This window comes from Ascaphus truei, chromosome 7 (assembly GCF_040206685.1).
Source record: "Ascaphus truei isolate aAscTru1 chromosome 7, aAscTru1.hap1, whole genome shotgun sequence".
Lineage (NCBI taxonomy): Eukaryota > Metazoa > Chordata > Amphibia > Anura > Ascaphidae > Ascaphus > Ascaphus truei.
The window spans coordinates 47,299,759-47,314,271 of NC_134489.1; the positions used below are offsets into that span (position 1 = coordinate 47,299,759).

General features: G+C 44.5%; 1 protein-coding gene across 2 annotated transcripts in view; it reads right to left on the bottom strand.

Annotated features, from left to right (window-relative positions):
• Positions 1–14,196: 14,196 nt before the first annotated feature.
• Positions 14,197–14,513, bottom strand: part of LOC142499210 (leucine-rich repeat and fibronectin type III domain-containing protein 1-like protein) — a 28,040-nt gene continuing 27,723 nt past the window's right edge. For both annotated transcript variants that reach the window (XM_075608246.1, XM_075608245.1), the window contains exon 5: positions 14,197–14,442. The gene's annotated coding sequence lies outside the window, so the exon portion shown is untranslated. The remainder of the gene's footprint in view (positions 14,443–14,513) is intronic.

Sequence of the window (14,513 nt, forward strand, 5' to 3'; positions counted from 1 at the left end):
TGAGCCTGCTCCTTCTCTCTAGCAGTGAACCACTTGTATTTAGTAACTGCCCCCCAGCAATCCATATTATAGGAAGTACATTGCCCCAAAATGCCTGTGCAAGAACTGAACTGAATAAATAACCCTAGCAGCGATCTATTACAGTCGATCTACATAGATCTTAGCTTAGCTAATCACTTGTCAGTGTGCAGATTGTATTGATGCACATATTGAATGGGAATTTTGTTTTGTTTTTTTTTTAAACGGCAGCTTGAACTGTAGCTTGAAAATAAGCGATATTGATCAAATGAGTGGGTGCAAACTGTGAACTGAAAGTGAATCAGTAGAATGATGAGAACACTGAACTGTGTGCTCGAAAGAAATTCACTTAATCACACCACTAACAATGTAATATATTACTTTTAATTAAAATTAAATAATATTAATGAAAAGTTATATATTGCATTGTTAGTGGTGTGCATTTTAAGTGAGTTTTCGTTGAGCACACAGTTCAGTGTTCTCATCATTTTATTGACAGTAGCACATCCAAACAAAATATTTTCTGGACTCAAATTTAGCTGCAGGTTCATTTTCTGGGGCTAGATGACAGTTTCCATGTGCTAGCAAGTGCTGATTAATCTCCTTCATCAGAAGCCAGGCTTTTAGAACATTATTCAGGTAACCAGCCAGTGCTGACAATTTAACTCTGCGTTCCCATGGTTCTCTTTTGAAATACTGTAGACACCAGCTGTGTAAATTGTGTGTGATTGTTCCCAGGGCAGCACAACCCTCAAACACTCCACTGTGCAGAGAGAAAGAGAAAAGCTCAGATAACCTGGCTAGAGACAATTTAAAACAGACCTCAGGGTTGAAGTCTCTACGCTGCTAATTACAGCCACTGCAACAATCCCTCCACTGCCAGTGAAAATAACAATACACTTAGCAACATCAAAACAATGTGTGTATGTAAGTGTAGCCAGGTCACCTGATGGCTACTATTCTGCCCTTGAGCTGGCAGTAACCCTGGTACCATCAGGTTGCAAGTAGTTGGTATGGGGTTTCCCCCCTCCCTTTTGGTACTGCACTTGAGTGACAGCAGGGGGTGATACAGCCTGTTGTAGCTGGGACAACGGGGTGCCCGCCTCCTGGCTGTACTTAAGGGCAGTACCGCCCTAAAGTTAGTAGTTCTTGCCCCCACTTGAGGAAGGCAGGTCACAAAACTGGGAGCCTGAGATTGGGGCCTTCCCATGTGCTCTTCCCTCGGGGGAGAGTGAGTGTGGACTATACCTCTGCCTCCACTAGGTGGTGGGGAAGGGCTAGGACGGCTGCGGGTGCCCTTGGCCTGTAGTGGCCATTCAGTCAGAGCTGACAGTATTGCATTGGGCAGGAGCCTGCCGTGTAATTTATGTGCTGTACAGAGTGAATAAACCATTCCTGTTGTTACTGTATATATCCTCTTGCCTGGTGCGTGACTTTACTGGGGGGAGAGGTAGATATAAAAGAGATAGGCCGCTCATCCATGTATTCTAAATATAATTGGAAAGTTTTAACACAGGTGCTTAGGGGAATAATGCAAACATTTTAACAGATTTGATCCAAGAAGGATCAGAAAAGGATTCCCCCTATATATAGCACTTAATGTAAGTATACAATGAACGGACTAACAGTGGTCCAACAGTAAGTGCTGTTTATAGGTCAAATTTGGCCTATAGAGACCGGGAAAACAGGAGAGAAATAATAAAGTTTTATTCAAATTAGTTTAGTTTAAAAAAACACATATCACATTCACACATTAAAATAACCCCATAATGAAGTAGCTAGACATGTAAACCATTCAAGGTAAGTATCTTTTAATCTAGTTTGCTGTCTAATAGAGTGTCTATTTACTACGATTCAATTATCTTACAGGTAAGAAGATTAATAATAGCACTGTATAACCCTATGTGACAAAGTATTATCTGATCATCACAATCAATGCAGATAGATGTCAGAGTTCATAAATACAGACCTATTAAAGCTGCAGTTCAGTTTTTTTTTTTTTTTTTTACATTTATTTTTTTACTTCAATAGTTGTATGTGTGCAATCTCTAATTACCTATAGAACTGTATAGCTGCCAGTCAATTCGTTCTCCATGTATTGATAGGTCGAAATTTGGTGACATATTAAAAGCTGTGGATTTGTTTATATTCTGCTTGTCAGTCAGTGGAAGCTCATGAATATTCATGAGCACTACTGCACTGACATGTGCTAGAGGGAGGGCAGGGCTGACAAAGGGGTGTGCCAGGGCTTGTGACAGGACATGAAGGGCAGTGCCTTAGCAAATGGCTGTTAAAATAGAATACAAGAAAATTGGTCTTTCAAAGTTGTTTTTTTTAAAACAGAAATGCTAAAAGTATTTTTTCTTACTACAGAACTGATTTATTAAAAAAAACACACATGCAGGATATGACTGAACAGCAGCTTTAAAGGGTATATATATAAGCATAAGTAGTGGAACCATCAGTGTGGAAAAGCTTCCACTATTGTTAAAACAGTCTATGTTGCTGGCTTGGAGCACTCACGTGTTTAAACCCTAGATACATTGGTATACATCTAAATGTCATCCAGGTAGCGATATTATTGTCTCACAAGTGAAGGTATATGCACCATACACCGTATATGCACCATACACCGTAGTAACGGACAAATCTCCAACCGGACCGTTACATATGAATGCGGGGATCTATCTCTATCGCTTTTTTTCCCCCTCTCTCTCATCAGTATATACAGTATGTTATTATAGGCTAAATGGTTTCAATTTCCAGGCAATATTGATCTCTCTGCTCTCCGAATGGTCAACATTTTTGTCACATTACCAAAAAGCAGAGGACATGAAGAGTAGGTGGCACAAAGAGATTTGTCTGGGGAGGGCAGGAGAAAGGCAGCCATCCAGAGTATTGAGGGATGGGGCAGGTGGGAGAGAGCTGTCCAGAGGAGCAGAGTGTGGAAAGGTGACACATAGTCTTCTGGAGGAGCAGGGGCGAGATGGGTGGGAAGGAGAGAGAGCCAGTGGAACTGGTTGAGAGGGAGAGAGTTGTCTGGAAGAGGAAGTGGTGGATGGAAGAGGAGGGGGTGATGGGAGAGAGGGGGTGAATTGGTGAGAGGGTGCAGCCTTTAGAAGGAGGGTGGGCAGAAGACAGCCATTTGGAGGAGGGGGTGAGGGGAGGTGTGATGGACGAGCCTTCCACATGGGCGGTAGGGAGCTGTCCTTGGGAAGATCAGTGGAATAGACCAGTAGGGGGGTGGGCTTTTTGTCATATTTGTATAAATATTCTAAAAAAGTAAACGATGTAGCCTCTAATAGTAATTCTCTTTGGATAGGTCATTATCTGGTCAGCAATGTCTGGGTGTGTTAAAGGCCCTTGGCTTCCCCTCTAGTCTTTCACTCCATCATCATTGGCATTATTGGCTAGGTAAAGATCTGTCTGGAGGGGATTATTATTTAATTAAATGGCATCTGTTATTACACTCTATGTATTATTGCATGGCATGTGTTATTACACGGGTATGTATTATTACACTGTGTGTGTTATTGTATAGCATTGTTATTACACGGTGTGTATCATTACACTGTGTCTGTTATTGTATGGCATTTGTTATTACACGGGTGTGTCATTACAATGTGTGTTATTGCACTAGAGTGTTTTATCACACAAGTGTGCCCCTCATCCTTCATGCTGTCGAGTATTGGCATGTGTACTTTGACAAAGATGACCTACAGCCTTCATGATACAGTCTGGTTCATTTTCCTAATCTGTGCTGTCTGTGTCAGCACAATTTTATTTCTGTGTCACTGCACTGCAAATCCCATGTCACTGACACTAAACATCTGCATCATTTATACCCTGACGCCCTCCAAGGCTTGTGTTACAACCATTCTTAATAAATAGAACAAGTGAACACAAAAGCTCTATCGAATGTAGGGAATTAATTGGAACAATACATTATTTTTCTGCAGCTCTGCTAATGGAAGCAGAAAATACAGTAGCAAATATTCTCTCCCCGGAGAGCTTACAAAATATTTTTTTATGGCCTAAGGCACAGAGGACGAGGATAACTTGACCAAATGGACAAATATATAAACTGTAGAATGCAAGCTTCAGTATATTAACAGCATATAAGGAAACCCACTTTATCTACACACCAATACATCACACTCTATAAGAAAAACCTTCACCGCCCGGGGCCCATTTTCTCCCCTTAACCTATATAAAATAATCACACACCATGTTGGAGGTAAAGGCCACATAATTTATTAAATTCAAAACCACCAAACATTTTATCACTGTACAACCATAATGATATATATTTATACACATCACACTTAGTAAAGTTATGGTGGGTAAAACAAAATGACAAAAACCCTCCACAGTAAAGCATATAGGAAATGGAAATATTCCTGTATGTTCATTTGCATGTCTTAGATAGGTCTGCAGCCCTGCCTTTCACCATTATCACCCAGCACACAGCACTTCCACTGCAGCAAGGGATTCTGGGAAATGACATGCAAATGAGCACACAGTGCCACCTTTTGCTTCAAAACCAAGCTTTGAGCACAGCCTGGGTTATATATAACATTGTAACATCGCCAGAAGAAGAGATCAGTGTATCTCGAAAGCTCGCACAAATAAAAGCATTTCGTTAGCCACAGAACGGTATCATCTATTTATTTTTTGATTTTATATATATATATATATATATATATATATATATATATATATATATATATATATATATATATATACAGTATAACAAACACCTGAACCTTGCCAGCCCTGACAACATCAATTCCCCCATTCCTGCCTTAAACCAAGATGGGATTTAGGTTACCTTGAACCATATCCAAACACCTCAGTAAATAACTGCTGCCTTAAGGCCAAGCTCTCATGCTATCTCCCACATACCCCCAAATTGGGGACTCAGCCACCTTTTTCTCCATGCATAAACTCTGGCTAGGTTCCCATGCCTGCTGTGATACATTTTGTATAACTTTTTTTCCCTTTTTTTTAAAAAAAAAACATACTATTGCGATTTTTCTATGTAGTTGCCCATCAAATTCAAAACACAAAGAGTTAACTTCATCTGGAGTTAATATATTTGGGGTGGAGGAGGGGCAAAATCCTAGAAATCCCCCACCCCTTCATGAGTAGCAGAGCAGGTGACAAAAGGGTCGCTATTCATTTCCCCCATGTTCTTACAGATTTACTGAATATACATGTAACGGGTATTCCCCCCCACCCAATCGCAGATATGGTGTGAGTGCGGAGAACCTACTGTTACCAGGTGTGGTGCTTTACCTGTTAGGCTCCCAGGAGAGCTGAGCTTCCGCCACGGGGAACCTGGGGTATGTATATATGAGTACCCCTGTACTCGGTGCAGCGCCTCCACCTGCGATGGCTCCCACCAGAGGGGGAGTGGTTCCTCGCAGGACAATATATGTCACTCATCAAACAGTGGTAAAACAGAACTGGTTTTACTGCATAGCATGAATGTATCATAAATCAACAGGTGTCCCTCTCTAGAAGAGACACTAACTAATGCGTCTCGCAGGACGCTATCCCCCTTTCACCGGTGATCCCACCCCGTGTCCAGTAACCACACACAAAGTACGTTTCCCACCCTTCCTAGTGAGATGATCTGTGTGATTGCGCAGTCACTAGTCCCGGAGTAATAATATGTAGGATCGTTGGTGCACTTGGTGATAAGGGTTACCTGCCGAGCACTCCAGTGCTTGGGCCTGCAACGGAGCTTCGAAAAGGATCCGATGACGGGTGAACACAGGAACTACCATCTGGGGCGATCCCAACCGGATGGCCTTGGCAGCAACGATGATGATCGGCGCCCAACCCTCTGGACGGACGCACAGCTAACACTAACAGTAAAGGTGATGTTCGCTGCTGCTATAGGCCGTCCCTACAGCACAGCAACCTTAAGTGGCTTCAGGGGAAACTCATAGGGGCCTACGGGGTAGCATGTCCTATGCAGGTGGGTCACTGACCACCTGCACCCACACTACCTCTCCCATACCGCCCGGGTCCTCTCTGACTACGTCTACCTACTACTCCCAACACCTGCAGCAATGCACGGCAACCTGCTGGGTACTTGCAGCAAACGTGCTGCACAAACACACAATGCCTTCTTGTCAAACCTCACAGCACTGACAGCCGTGACCCTGACAAGACAGAACACCACACACACCTAAGGGCAGGGTCCCTAACCTGGGGCCATCCCTTATGATTACCCACTAATCTGGTGGGGAGTTGGGCCTGTCTGGGACCTGGGGAACCTTACCTGGTGCAGGAGCTTCACTCGCTCCCTACACCCTTCCTTCCCCTTCTTGCTCCCAGCTCCAACTGACCTAGCGTGGGCTGAGTGCGCAAAATGTATCAAGTAAGCCTCTCTGCAGAGAGATCCTAGGCCCTATTGGCTCCCTGGCATCACGTGGGGTGCACAGAGGCTCATGGGACTCGTAGTCCCTGCTTAGAGCCTTCCCTGGTAGGCTAGGGTTTCGCGGGCTCTCCTCTGCGCATGCGCGAGCTGTTTGGGGTCCTCCCCGGCACCTGGCTCTCACTGCGCATGCGTGAGACAATGCGAAATGGCGGCGCCCTCGCCGCCCTGCTTTGGGAGCACCGGGAGCCCTGCAACGCGATCGCAGCCTTGGCAACCGGCCGCACGCGTCCCCGGCAACCCCCGAGCAGGATCCTGACCGCCCTCACTCTTGCGATCGGCTGGCGGGGCCGCCATTGGACTCGCCGACACCCGCGATCGCCAGCAAGGTGAGGGGGGTGCTGACAGGCAGGGGGGACCTGGCTACATACAATAAATCCAATCTGATATAATTCACAATCAGGATGAAAATACGTTTGTGTCGTGAAATCGGGTGGATTAAGTAGAACCAAACATGCCACGATATTGAGGGTGCAAATGTCTAATTTGAACCAAGTACCTTTTTAGAAGAAATTGAATGCATTTTAGGACACATTTTGCTACATTTGATTTTGTGTTAATTACATATTATTCCTAGAACGCAGGGACCAAAGACTTTGGAGGTAAGACCTTACAGTTATTCTTGGTGATTGCAGTGAATTGAGGTGTAGTGTGACTTTTTGGGGGAGATATTGCTCATCTGGAGGGCCCTGCGGGGAGGTAAATGAGTCAGCAGGATAGCTTGAAGTATTAACCTTTTTCACGTGCTCACAAGTGTGCCATTCATAACACATACCATTTCCAAAACCAGGTAGGGGTGGGCAGCTATGTGTCTGTTATCCTCAGGTACAAAGGTAAGTAGCCACTCAAAAGGTACCTGTATTTATACCCCTTCTGTTCCAAGAGCCCGCCAAGCTGCAGCCAATCAGCAGCTGTCATTATCTTGCCTTGAGCTCTACTGGTCAAGTTAATTTTCCTTAATTTTCCTTAATGACAGGTTGACACATCCCAGCCTTGGGGAGGGAAGGCCCTAAGAAGTCAATACGCCCAGGGCCACCAACAAGGGGGGGAGGGACAGCTGTCCTTGGCCCTGTAGCTGTGGGATTGCCAAGGACAGTCCTCCCCAGCTGTTCTAGGCCCGCCAGGAAGTCAGGCCCAGCTTCCGCATCTGCATGAGGATAGACGCGGCACCAAAGGTCTGACTGAGATTGCCACTAAGGTAAGGTGGTGGTTTGTGTGTGTTGTATTTTATGTGCGGGGGTTATTGTATTTTGGGTGTGGGAGTTATTGTATTGTATTGTGTGTGGGTTATTGCAGTGTGTGTATGGGGGGGTTATTATATTGTGTGTGTGTGTGTGTGTGTGTGTGTGTGTGTGTGTGTGTGTGTGTGTGTGTGTAGTATTGTATTTTGTGTGTGGGGGATTATTTTATTTTTTGTGTGGTAGAGTTATTGTAGTGTGTGTGTGTGTGGGGGGGGGGGAGTTATTGTATTCTGTGTGGGGGGTTATTGTATTATATGTGTGTGGAGTGGGTGGTATTGTGTATGGGGGTTTAATGTGTGTCTGTGTGGAGTGGGGCTTGTTGTATTGTGTTGGGGGTTATTGTATTATTATGGGGGGAATTCTGTGGAATGTTGTGTGTATGTGTAGGGGGAATTGTGTGTGTATATTATTGTAGTGTGTGGCAGGTTATTGTAGTGTGTATTGTGGGAGGGTGTTGTATTGGAGGGTGTTGTATTGTGGGGGGAAATTGTGTGGACTTGTGTGCTTATTTGTGGGGGCAGTGATTGTGTGTCTATGTGTGGCCAGGCAGGCAGGTGGGATTGCGTTAGAGTGCGTGTAAGAGGAGAGTGTGTAAAGAGGGGGGTGAGGAAGAGTGAGAGAGGGGAGAGAATGAATAGAGTGGGGTGAGAGCGAGGAAGTGTAAAAGAGGAGGGGAGCTCGCAAGGCTGCCAACACACTAGGGAGGGGGATGGTGGCACCAGGGTGGAAACACTAGATCTGGGCCCCCAGGAAAGCTGTCGGCGGCCCTGAATACGCCCTCCCTTCTGGGCTACTACTTCTTTTGCTATGTACGTTCCCTTTCTTTTCATGTGAATCCCATGTATATGTCTCTACCAGCACATTCACTACCCTTTCAGTGAGCAAAGCCTTCCTCACAGTGCATCCCACACACCACCTCTTGTTTTCATTTGCTTTGCTTCTATCCTGCACCTTGCAGAGACCCTGGATGTGTTTGAATGTTTCTCTCATATTCCCCTCTCCCTTCTCTCCTCTAAGCTGTAAATGCTGAGGCCATGTAGTCTTTCCTGATAAATATAAAGAGCAGATGTGCTTGAATTCAGTGTTCCCTGAGAAAAGAAAAGCATTTTTTTTACAGGGTAGAAATAAGTAAGATAGTTATTTTAAGGGATCGAAGGAAGCCGATTACACTGAAAATGTGTTAATATTCAATTATCCCTTTAAACTTGCGCGGCTCTTACAGAGGTCCTGTGCTCTTCCCCAAAGCATTTAAATTAAATGCTGGGGGACTGCGCGAGGCCTCTGTAAATTCCCTTACCTTATCGCTGCCGGCATCAGGCATTGCGACGTCACATGTCCCCACGGTGTCATTTGATGCCGGAGACAAGGTAAAGGAGGGGGGGAGAGAAGGTACGGGGCCGCAGGGGGAAACGTTTGCGCACCCCTGAGTTATGGGATAGAGAAGAGACTTATATATTTTGCAAATAAAGACAAATGTTCATATTTACTAAGCAGAACTCTCCCATAAGACATCTTCCCAGGCCTGCTGAAAGGTTGGGTCCCATTTTTCGCTGTCGGACGCCTGGGTGGGCCATTCTTATCTGACTAGGGCCCAGATGGACCCCGCTCCACAGGTAGGGCCTGGGAGGAGGGGAGGTAAAGACGAGGGGAGAGAAGGGAGCAAACACTTCCCCCCCTCCACTCAACAACCTGAGGCCTAGGTAGAGACTCTAGTCCTGTGCCCTGGGACAGATGACGGTTGCCCTGCACCTCCCAGCCCATTCACCTTCATGTATCTTATGGCATAACACTGCTTAGTAAACATGGGCTATAATTAGATCCAGTGGGTCACTTGGGAGCAGGAAATTTAAATAAATTGCATGTTCTTCAGCGAAAATAAAGACACTAAAACTGGAAAACAAATCCATTCATTTTTAAAGCAAAGCTGAAGAGCTATGAATAATTCAGAGGCATAAATACAGCTGCTGGTACAGGAATCTCTACCGCAAAAGTGAGGAAGAATGTAAGATCTGAAGTGATTATACAGTGTGCAGAAAACACATCTCACTCATTGGGAGCACAGTCTCGTCGTTGGGAGGACAGCCGCGCTCATTGAGAGGACAGTATCGCTCATTGGGAGGACAGTCTCGCTCGTTGAGAGGAGAGTCTCGCTCATTGAGAGGACAGTCTCACTCGTTGAGTGGAGAGTCTCGTCGTTGGGAGAACAGCTACGCTCATTGAGAGGACAGTCTCGTCGTTGGGAGAACAGCCGCGCTCATTGAGAGGACAGTCTCGTCGTTGGGAGGACAGCCGCGCTCATTGAGAGGACAGTCTCACTCGTTGGGAGGACAGCCGCGCTCATTGAGAGGACAGTATCGCTCGTTGGGAGGACAGTCTCGCTCATTGAGAGGACAGTCTCACTCGTTGGGAGCACAGTCTCGTCGTTGGGAGGACAGCCGCGCTCATTGAGAGGACAGTCTCGCTCGTTGAGAGGACAGTCTCGCTCGTTGAGAGGACAGTCTCGCTCGTTGAGAGGACAGTCTCGCTCATTGGGAGGACTGTCTCGGTCATTGGGAGGACATGTCTTGCTCATTGGGAGGACTGTCTCGCTCATTGGGAGTACTGTCTCGCTCATTGGGAGGACTGTCTCGGTCATTGGGAGGACATGTCTTGCTCATTGGGAGGACTGTCTCGCTCATTGGGAGGACAGTCTCGCTCATTGGGAGGACTGTCTCTTTCATTGGGAGGAAATTCTCACTAATTAAAATGCAGTATTATTTATAAGATGTGAGTTTTGCAATCTGTAAATTTCTGTATGAAAATCCACACATAACTCAGTAGAGTCTTAACAAAGTCAAGATTATTAAAAATAGCTTTTTTTTTTTTTAATCGCCCAAATTTCCCAACTTTCCGTTTTTGAGCCTTGACAACACTGTGTGAGATTACAGCGGATTTAACCCCTCCTGGAAGCTGCAGCTTTAGTAAACCATGGCAGCCTTGGCCTGTATCAGTGTGAAATGCCACATGTCACTATGATAATTAATGAGGCACTGGGGAGACCAGCTTTATCTTCTGTTATCCTATCTTCCTTTGGGTTTAGCACAGGGATAATGCTCTGCTTGATTCTCAACCCTTCTCAGCAGAGAAATGCTCTTCTTCTATCCTTCTTTGGCTTGTGGATTTTCTGTTGGAGCGGAAGGAAGAAACTCTGCCTGTTTCCTTTATACAGAAGCACAATTGTTCTGCAGAGGACAGATGATGGGATATTTAGAGCTGGCTCCATTAGCCGGACTGATATACCATTAGTTACTTTGAGGAGTCTCTTGTTTTTTCATTATCAGCTCCAGTGGAGGAGAATCTGTAAGTAGGTGTCTCCCAAGACCTTTGTCTTGTATTTCATTATGTTAAAAGGTCACCTGAGCTCACGCCTGCTGCATCTCTGCTGAAATACAGCCCCACTTGAGGGATCTGGACATGGTACTCCTCTGTACCACACACACACACACACATATATATAACACTCATTTTATTTATTTATATATATATATAGCACAACAAAAAAGTATCCTTATAACAAAGCACACGGACATACCGTAAAAGCTATTAGTACAGTATTACAAATTTATTGATATAAAGATAAAAACAGGGGGAGAAATATAAAAGAGGAGGGGGACTCACAACTGACAATGCAAATATACCATGAGGACAAAAGCACACTAAGTGGTCAATGAAGTCACAGATGGCTATTGTGATAGACAATCAAATGCACTCAATCCAAAAAATTGGTAGCTCAGTAAAAGGCACTATTCTATAGAATGACACGTTACTGCAGACCTATGTACTATAGATGAAGATATGCCTGTAGTATTACCCTAGATTCACATAGAGTCAATGTTGCCTGGGGTAATATAAAAAAATCCAATACAAGAGCATGTATCACAGTATTGTGAAGTTATGATACATCACCAATGTCCGTTGTAGTTGGTATGAACAATAAACGGATTGCAGAAGCCTCCTATTATGGAAAAAGTCAGGGGTCCCCCTCCACAGACTCCCACTCCTCTTTTATATTTCTCCCCCTGTTTTTATCAATAAATTTGTAATACTAATAACTTTTCTGGTATGTCCGTGTGCTTTGTTATAAGGATACTTTTTTGTTGTGCTATAATAATTCTATCCTCGAGCACCACTGTCTTTTAATATTTTATCACACATTTCTGACAGTTTTTGGGCAACCATTATTATTTGTGCTGATGCAGTATACTTTGTGTTTTCTCCCATATATATATATATATATATATATATAGGTGTGTGTGTGTGTGTGTGTGTATACGTATGTATATATGTTTATTCTGTTCTGAGTTCATAATACATTTATAACCTTTCATCGCATCTCATTTGAACGCAGCTAATCACACACCATTCCCAGCTCTGCAATTACAGGTACATATTGAGATACCTGTGAATCCGCTGATAATATACTCATCCCTCCCACCAGAGCTGCAGCTGAGATCCTTTTTGCATGCCTTCTGTTCTTGTATTCCACTGATAAATTGTTGCACTGTGACTGCTAGCGCAACGAGGCACTCAGGTGAGATGGCTTACAGCTCAACAGCTGAGGTTTAAGTGTTTAAGAGACAATTTTGAATTTAAAAAAAAATGTTATGCCAGATTAGTCAAAAGGACTACATTTTAAAACTATTAATGTGTTGCCTTTTTAATGTGAACGCATATTTTTAGAGAAATATAGCATTTAGGATTAAGGCCTCGTTCAGGGTGCAGGCTTCGGAGGGAGGGCGTGCTGCCGTGCGAGCTGCCGTGGGACACAATGTATTCAAATTGAATACTGGTTGTCAGGGTAGCAGCTGCCCTGTCTCTGAAGTACGGAGTTGACGCTGGCAAGTTTCAATAAACAAAAAAATCGTTTTTTGAAGCTGCAGCAGCGTCATTGGGACCTCGGCAGCCAATGAAATTATTCTTGAGAATGATTTCAAGACTGCATCTTGGATCCCTAACCTGCCGTCTGTAGCCCCGCCCCCTCCCCGCCTCCTCAACTCCTGAAAAAGTCTGCAGAGAGGATAAACACACATCGCCCAGCAGACTGCCGCCCTCCCTCCCGAACGCCCTCCCTCCAACTCCTGCCTCTGGCACCCTGAACGAGGACTTAGATTACTGTCCTGTAGCATAATCAGCAGACTCAGAGTTTCCTTATACAGTAACCTTGTCATTCTTACTCATTAAGAGTTTATCGAGTGTACTGCAAAGTGATCATGTTTCTGCTACGAATTAGCCTTTGCCTGCTACCTGCAAAGCTACGGACACGTTTAACCTTTGCTAAACTAAAACCCAGAATTTTCTAGCGGGAGGTAAGAGATGAGGCTTCATGTGAGAATGTGAAGATTCATTCAGCCTGTGTGATATGTAGGAAGTTGTATGTTTAGGACTGTGGAGAAAAGTAAGAGGGTGTGTGACCGGGGGTAGTTTCAATGGAGAATTCCCTACATTTGCATGCTGTACCTCCTGCATCAGTTGCTCTCAGGGCCTCTGCGCATGAGTAACTGGTGACCCTCAGCACTAAACATTGTGTGTGAGATAAGAGCTCTACATCAGGACCTCATCAGAAGGCACGTGTGTGTGTGCAGGGTTGGGGACACCTCCACTCATGCATAATACATTAACTCAGATCAGCCAGACAGGAGGGACACTGCCGCCTTATGTTATTTTTGAATGGAATTGTTAGCATCATAAAATATGGAGCAGCAGTTGAAGCAGTCATGGCAGAGCAGCTGGAGTAAGGGCATAAATGTTTGATAGAGTTCTGTTTCATAGAGGTCCCTTCCCCCCCAGGAAATGTGAGGCACAGGCAGAGGGATTTAACAAACATCACACCCAGCAGTATTAACATTCATGGGGGGGCAGCAGCACGGTGCTGGGGATGTATATACAGTCTCCCAGCTGCAAAAATGGTCCCTGATAAAATAGCTCCAAAATAATTAAAGTAAACATTAAATTCCCATTGCTTGTATGTGACAAAAAAATAATCTGCTATGGTATGATTAATCAGGATATCTAATGAATACCTGGAAATACAAATGACAGTCCACACTTTATGCCATTTCCCTAAACTGCTGCAAAGCCCCAGATTCCGTTTATTCCTTGACTTTTTATATCTAGAATGTAATAGGTACTGAAGGTAGCATTATATCAACCTCTATCAGCGATGCTGTCATGCTGTTCCATGCACTTACTACCCTCTCAGTGCAGTACACACACCCCCCCATCTTCCAGCTTAGGGCAGGGTCTCTTGTAGTAATGATCTTGCTCTTGATGACGCTTCCACCCTGCACCTCATGGATGTCCTTGAAAGTTATTCTAAAAGTTGATTCGTGCTACGTCGAACGTGGCTGTTATACAACAAACCCCAGCACATGTTTGCAGCTGATGTGAAGTGACCTAGTTGTAGGTGTATGATAAGAAACCCACAGCGCTGCAATTCTTTTCATATGCAGAAATTTTATTACAAAAACATCTGGGCGTATTATAAAAGTATATGTAGAAAACTATATTAAAAAAAAAAAAAAAACATTTCCTAATCAGCTGTGAATAAGAAAACGAATCCAGACAAATTGTATAAGAGGTGATGTGGAGAAAAGGGGAGCACGGCGTGCTTGTGACACTCACAGGGGGAGGTGGGCGTGGAATCGGGAACTTCATTCCGCGGATTTCCATGGAAACCAGTCTGCAACAGCCATCAGACTGCAGAGGAGAGGGGTCAGAAAGCAGCATCGTTATAACCTCGCAGGATGAATCAACTTTTAACTGTTTCA